This window comes from Meriones unguiculatus (genome assembly GCF_030254825.1).
Source record: "Meriones unguiculatus strain TT.TT164.6M chromosome Y unlocalized genomic scaffold, Bangor_MerUng_6.1 ChrY_unordered_Scaffold_23, whole genome shotgun sequence".
In the NCBI taxonomy this organism is placed as follows: Eukaryota; Metazoa; Chordata; class Mammalia; order Rodentia; family Muridae; genus Meriones; species Meriones unguiculatus.
Window position 1 is genome coordinate 24,716,234 of NW_026843709.1, and position 7,973 is coordinate 24,724,206.

Below are 7,973 nucleotides of genomic sequence, written 5' to 3' on the forward strand. Positions count from 1 at the left end.
CTTTTAGTATTTTTTTTTCTTTTTTTTTTTTTTGTGAATTTACTTTTTTGATTATTAGGTTGTGTGAAGGTTTTCTTTTCTGGACTAATTTATTTGATGTTCTATAGACCTCTTATATTCTTATTGGCCTCTCCTTTAAGTTGGAGAAATTTTCTTCAATGATTTTGTTAAAAATATTTTCTAGGCCTTGGAGGAGGGAATATTTTTTTCCCTCTATTCCTCTTATTCTTAGGCTTTGTCAATTTATTTTTTTCCTGAATTTCTTGGATGGTCTGTGTCAGGAAATTTTTATATTTAACATTTTCTTTTAAAGTTACTTTGATTTCTTCCATTTTATCTTCCACACCTAAGATTCTTTCTTCCATCTCTTGTAGTATATTGGCTATGCTTACCTCTGTAGTTCCTGTTTTCTTCCCTCAGTTTTTCTCTCCACAATTTCTTCTTAGTTTTTTCTTTAATTTCTCCAACAAAAATATGGAATGCTACATGAATTTTCATGTCATCCTTAAGCAAGGGTCATGCTAATTTTCTCTGTATTGTTCCAATTTTAATATATTTGCTGCCTAAGTGAGCACCACATATTTCTTTCAAATGGTCATTAATAAAGTCACATGTACTTTAATTCTGAGTTTCACATTATCAGAGATTCAATTATCAATTGTTAAATGCACAGATATGTCCGCAGTCAGTGACTTATTTTCTGTAAAAATACTCCCTGAACAAGGCAAATTTTTGAAGAAAAAGTGTTTAATTGTGATGTTGCTTGTATTTTTAAAGAGACCATCCATGATGTTAACTCAGCTTGCAGTCACCTTGTTGTAGTCCTTCACCAAAACTGAGAGCTTTTCATACTGAACCACAAGCAGAAGCCAGAGAGGAGACTGAAAGAGACAGACAGAGAGATCTAGAGAGACATATTCAGAAATAGAGACCGAGGCCATCAGAAACAAAGATAAAAAGTGACAGAGACCTAGAGACAGAGATAGCATTCTGTCTGGTCACTTTCATTGGCATATCAAGCTCGAAGCACACCCCCTATAATAAAATTCCAAAACAAATTCTGTTTTTTAATATTTTTATTTTAATTTTTATTAATTACACTTTATTCACTTTGTTTTCCCCCATAAAACCCCACATGCTACCAAGCCCACCTTCCATCCCCATCCTCCACGCATGCCCTCCACAAGTCCACTGAAAGGGGAGGGCTTCCTCTCCTTAGTTCTGATCCTCGTCTATCAGATCTCATCAGGAGTGGCTGTATTTCCTTTTTCTGTTACCTAGTAAGACTGCTCCCACATCAGGGTGAGGTGATTAAAGAATAGCCCAATCAGCTCATTTCAGAGGCAGTCCAGGTTCCCATTATTATGGAACCCACATGGACACTGAACTGCCATGGGCTACATCTGTACAGGGGTTCTAGGTTTTCTCCTTATTTGGAATATGAGTTTCAGGAAAGATCCCTGTGCTCAGAATTTGGTTTTTTTATCTCCTTGTGGAGCTCCTGGCCTCTCCAGATCTTACTAGTTTTCACTTCTTTCATTAGATTCCATGCACTCTGCCCAGGAGTTGGCCATACATTTCAGCATCTGCATTGATAGTCTGCAGGGCAGAGCCTTTCAGAGTCCCTCTGTGGCAGGCTACCATGTTTTCTGCTACTTCTGATGTCCATCCTTTTTGCCTTTTGGGATGGGGATTAAGCATTTTAGCCAGACTCCTCCCTCTTGATTAGTTTTCTTTTGGTGTACAGATTTTAGTAGATTTATACTATATTATATGTATATGAGTGAGTATATGCCGTGTGTGTCTTTCTGCTTCTGGGATAGGACACTCAGGATGATCCTTTCTAGTTCCCACAATTGACCTGCAAATTTTATAACTTCCTTTTTTTTTATTTTTGAGTTATATTCCATTGTGTAGATGTACCACAATTTCTGTATCCATTTTCACTTGGGGAAGGGCATCTACGTTGTTTCAATTGTCTAGATATTACAAATAAAGCTGCTACAAATGTGGTTGGGTAAATGTCCTTATTGTGTACTTGAGCTTCTTTTGGATATATGCCTAGGAGTCGTATAGCTGGATATTGATGAAGCATATTCCTAGTTGTCTGAGTAAGTGCCATATTGATTTCCTGAGTGGTTGCACAAGTTTACATTCCTGCCAGCAGAGAGAAAATTTCCACTTTATCCACAATCTTTGTAGCATGTGCTGTCACTTGATTTTTTGATCTTGGCCATTCTCTTAAGGTGTAATCTTACATAGTTGTAAGGTGAAATATCAGGGATGTTTTGATTTGCATTTCCCTGATGGGAATGATGTTGCACATTTGTTTCAGTGTTTCTCTGCCATTCATTTTGTTGCTTTTCAACTTCCTTAGTTCTTTACATATACTGGATATTAGCCTCTGTCACATAAAGGGTTTATGAAGAGTCTCAATCTGTAGATATTTGTTTCTTTTGTCCTTTGCTTTACAGAAGCTTTTCAGTTTCATAAGGTCCCATTTACTGATTGTTGCTCTTAGAGCCTATGCTGTTGCTGTTATGTTCAGGAAGTTGTCTCCTGTGCCAATGAATTAAAGGCTCTTTCCCACTTTTTCTTCAAACCAATTTAATATATATCTTTTTATGTTGAGGTCTTTGATTCACTTGAACTTTAGTTTTGTGGAGGTGATAATTATGGATCTATTTGCATTTTTCTACATGTAGACATCCAGTTAGACTAGCACCATTTGTTGAAGATGCTATCTTTTTTCCATTGTATGATTTTTGAATCTTTGTCAAAAATCAGGTGTCCATAAGTGTGTTTGTTTCTGGGTCGTTTGTTCAGTTCCATTGATCAACCATTTTGTTTCTATGCCAATACCATGCAGTGTTTATTACAGTTGTTTGATAGTATAGCTTGACTCCAGGAGAAATTTTCCTGGTATAGAGTATTATAGAAATTCTGTTGTTTTTTTCTTTCTTTCTTTTTTTCTTTTTCCATATGAAGTTGAGATTTTTTTCTCTCAAGTTCTGTAAAAATCCTGTTGGTAATTTGATGGGAATTGCATTAAATATGTACATTGCTTTTCATAAGATGGCCATTTTTCTTTTTTATTTATTTTATTTTATTTTTCTTTATTAATTACAGTTTATTCAGTTTGTATTCCCCCCGTGGTTCCCTTCCTCCTCCTATCCCAATCACTTCCTTCCTCCACCCTCTGCATGCATGCCCCTCCCCAAGTCCACTGATAAAGGAGGACTTCTTCCCTTCTTTCTGATCCTATTCAATTAGGTTTCATCAGGAGTGGCTGCATTGTCTTCTTCTGTGCCCTGTAATGCTGCTTCCCCATCAGGGGGAGGTAATTAAAGAGCAGGCCAATCAGTTCATGTCAGAGACAGTCCCTGTTCCTATCACAATGAAACCCACTTGGATACTGAACTGCCATGGGCTACATCTGTGCAGGGGTCTTAGGTTATCTCCATGCATGGTCCTCAGTTGGAATAGCAGTCTCAAGAAAGACCCCTGTGCTCAGATTTTTTGGTTTTGTTGCTCTCCTTGTGGAGTTCCTGTCCTCTCCAGATCTCACTGTTTTCCACTTCTTTCCTAAGATTCACTGCACTCTGCCCAAAGGTTGCCCATAAGTCTCAGTATCTACATTGATAGTCTGAAGAGCAGAGCTTTTCAGAGGTCCTCTGTGTCAGGCTCCTGACTTGTTCTCTCTTTTCTTCTTCTTCTGATGTCCAGCCTCTTTGCCTTTCTGGATAGGAATTTAGCATTTTAACAAGTTCTCCCTCTTGATTAGTTTCTTTAAGTGTACATATTTTAGTGGGTTTATCCTATATTATATGTCTATATGAGTGAGTATATACCAGGTTCATCCCTCTGCTTCTGGGATAGCTCACTCAGAATGACCTTTTCCAGATCCTAACATGTACCTGCAAATTTCATAATTTCCCTTTTTTTATTGCTGAGTAATACTCCATTGTGTAGATGTACAAGATTACATTCTCACCAGCATTGGAGGAGGGTTTCTCCACAACCTCTCCAGCATGTGTTGTCTCTTGAGTTTTTGATCTTAACCATTCTGACGGGTGTAAGGTGAAACATTAGGGTTGTTTTGATTTGCATTTCCCTGATGAGGTTGACCATTTCTTTAAGTGTTTCTCTGCCATTCGATATACCTCTGCAGAGAATTCTGTTTAGCTCTGTACCCCATTTTTTGTAATTGGATTATTGGATTTTTTGCTGTTTAACTTCTTTAGTTCTTTATATATACTGGATATTAGCCCTTTGTCAGATATAGGGTTGGTGAAGATCTTTTCCCAATCTGTAGACTGTCATTTTTTTTTCTGAGGAAAGTATCTTTTACTTTACAGATGCTTTTCAGTTTCATGAGGTCCCATTTATTGATTGTTGATCTTAGAGCTTGTGCTGTTGGTGTTCTGTTCAGGAAGTTGTCTCCTGTGCAAATGAGTTCAAGGGTATTCTCCACTTTTGAACCTAACCAAGCAAGTCAAAGACTTGCATGAAATAAATTTCCAGTCTCTGAAGAAGGAATTAGAAGAAGATATCAGAAGATAGAAAGATCTCCCATGCTCTTGGCTTGGATTAACATAATAAAAATAGCCATCTTACCAAAATCAATCTACAGATTCAATGCAATACCCATCAAATTACCAACACAATTCTTTATAGACCTTGAAAGAAAAATTCTCACCTTCATATGGAACAACAAGAAACCCAGAATTGATAAAACAATTCTCTATAGTAAAAGATCTTCAGGAGGTATCTCCATCCCTCATCTCAAGCTGTACTATAGAGCAACAATACTAAAAAACTGCATGGTACTGGCATAGAAACAGACTGGTGGATCAGTGGAATTGAATAGAAGACCCAGAAATAAACCCACACACTTATGGACACCTGATTTTTGACAAAGATGCCAAATCCATTCAATGGAAAAAAGACAGCATCTTCAACAAATGGTGCTACATTTAGAAATTGTACATGTAGAAAAATGCAAACAGATTCATGCTTATCAACCTGCACAAAACTAAAGATCAAAGACCTCATCATAAAACTAGACACACTAAATCACTTAGATGGCCAATTTTTAATGTTAAGCCTGCCAAGCCACAAGCATGGGAGATATTCCATCTTCTGACACTTTCTTCTAATTCTTTCTTCAGAGACTTGAATTTTTTTTTTCATACAAGTCTTTGGCTTGCTTGGTTAGGGTCATAGCTATGTCTTTGACTGAATACAAAAACACATTAAAGATATCATCCACTATGACCAGTAGGCTTCATCCCAGGCAAGGGTGGTTCAATATATGGAATTCCATCAATGTGATCCACCATATTAACAAACTAAAAAAAAAAAATCTGGTAATCTTAGATACTGAAAAAGCATTTGACAAATCCAACCTCCATTTATATTTAAAGTATTGGAGATATCAGGGATATAAAGCATATAACCAACATCAAACTAAACAGAGAGAAATTCAAAGCAATCCCACTGAAATCAGGGACAAGGCAAGGCTGCATGATCTCTCCATATCTCTTCAACATAGTTCTGGAAGTCCTTGTTCAAGCAATAAAATAATTTTAGATACTCAAGGGGATAGAAATGTGAAATTAAGAAATCAAAGTATAACTATTGGAAAATAATATACATGAGTGACCTCTTAAAATTCTTCATGGGAACTCCTAAATCTCATAAACACCTTTGGCACAGTGACTGGATACAAAATTAACTCAAAAAAAATAGTAGCCCTTCTGTATACAAAAGATAAAAGAGCTGAAAAAGAAATTGGGGAGACAAAAGATAATATATTATCTAACAAAGTCAACCTCCTAACCATTCCCAGACATTTCCTCACTGGGCACTAAACATGTAAATAGATGAGCTTCAAGGGGATTTGAAATTCAAAACATCCTGAAATGGAAGTAGATGTGTAGACTCCTATGCAAAAAGAATAGAGTTATCCTGATAGTTAGTCATTCAATACAATGATTAAAGTCCCAACAAATTCCAAGGATTAAAGAACAGGACTGAAAATATTTTTGGGGGAAAATTTAGAATATTTCCATAGTGGAGTATTATTCATCTAAGAAAATGACATTATGATATTTTCAGGCAAATTGTTGGAACAAGAAAAATCATCCTTGGTCAAGTTACTAAAATTCAAAAAGACAAATATGGTATATATTACTTATTAGGAGGTCTCCTAAAATTGTGGAATGTTCTTAAAGGCAATAGTTTTTCCATCCTAAACCTCCAAGTCCTTATAGATTCCTTCCATTCATATTTCACTCGTTATATGTGCTTTTAGTCATATCTTAGGTACAGTCCATCTCTCCACATGGTTCCAAGACCTCTCCTCCTGATTTTCCACCTCTCCTCCCCTGCTTCCTTCCTATTCCTGCTACTATAGACCAAGGTATCTCACCCTATCCTCTACATTGCTCAGCATTGTAGCTGGTTGTTTTATTGAAAATACAGAGAACAAATGGTGGCATGTTTACACAAACTTGAGACAGGTGAAACATAGAAAAAGCTTTACAGTGGTATTTCCGTGAGACATTTGAATGAACAAGGGTAAATTATATAGATTACAAAATAACATTGTATAAACAATTTACTTAACACACACACATACACACACACACACACACACACACATATATATATATATATATATATATATATATATATATATATATACAGTGTTGTGCTGACATGCTGAAAGAGGGCACCAGATCTCATTATATATGGTTGTGAGCTATCATGGGGTTACGGGAAATTGAAGAAAGACATCTGTAACAGTAAACAGTGCTCTAAACCTTTGAGCCTCATCTCTAGCCCTAGTTCCAATTTTCTTTAGTTCATATTCCTTAAAATTTCGGAGTCATAATAGCACTGTGTTGTCGTAACAATGTGTGATGTTATATTGTCATTGTAAATCATAATACCATTGTGTTGTCTTAACACCATTGTAAAATCATAAATTCATTGGGATGTCTTGATACTAATTTGATGTAATAATATCATGGTGATGTCAAAATAACATTATGATGTCATAAAACCTTTTTAACATCATATCATTTTGATGCCATAATAGCCTTGATATTTCATGACAACAAGGTGGTGTCATTATGATTGGGATGTCATAATAAAATTGTGATGTCATAATACCAATGTGATGTCATCATACCATTGTTGTATGATACCATTGTGATATCATACTACTGTTTTGATGCCATCATTGCATTGTCATATCATAATACCATTGTGATGTCATCTTAGCATTGTAATGTCCTAATATTGTGGTGTCATAAGACCATTGTGATATCATAATACCATTGAGATGTCATGAGAGCATTGTGATATCAGCATAGTATTATGGTGTGGTAATACCCTTTTGATATCATGATAGCACTGTGATGTCATCAAAGCATTGTAAAGAAATAATAATATTGTGATGTCATCATTGTTTTGTGATATCATGATAGCATTGTGATGTTATAATAGCACTAGGATGTCATAATACCACTGTGATATCTTCATAGCATTGTGATGTCATAATACCATTGTGATGTCATAATAGCATTTTGATGTCATAATAGCATTTTGAAGTCAGAATACCATTGTGATCTCATAATACCATGGGGATATCATACAATTGTGATATAATAATACCATTGGGATATCATAAAGCATTGAGATGTCATCATAAGATTGTGATGCCATAATTATGATATTATATTATCATATTATATTATGATATTATACCATATGATATCATTATTGTTTTGATATTATACCATATGATATCATTATTGTTATTATGATATTATACCATATGATATCATTATTGTTTGTGATTTCATAATAGCATAGGGATATCAAAAGATTTTTGTGATGTCATAATTCCATTGTTATATCCTCATAATATTGTGATGTCAAAATACCATTGTGATATCAAAAAA

At 35.3% G+C, this 7,973-nt stretch overlaps 1 non-coding gene across 1 annotated transcript; it reads right to left on the reverse strand.

The window, feature by feature from the left end:
* Positions 1–468: 468 nt before the first annotated feature.
* On the reverse strand, positions 469–575 carry LOC132651691 (U6 spliceosomal RNA). Its single transcript, XR_009589273.1, has one exon. It is a non-coding gene; the product is annotated as a U6 spliceosomal RNA (small nuclear RNA).
* Positions 576–7,973: the final 7,398 nt, after the last annotated feature.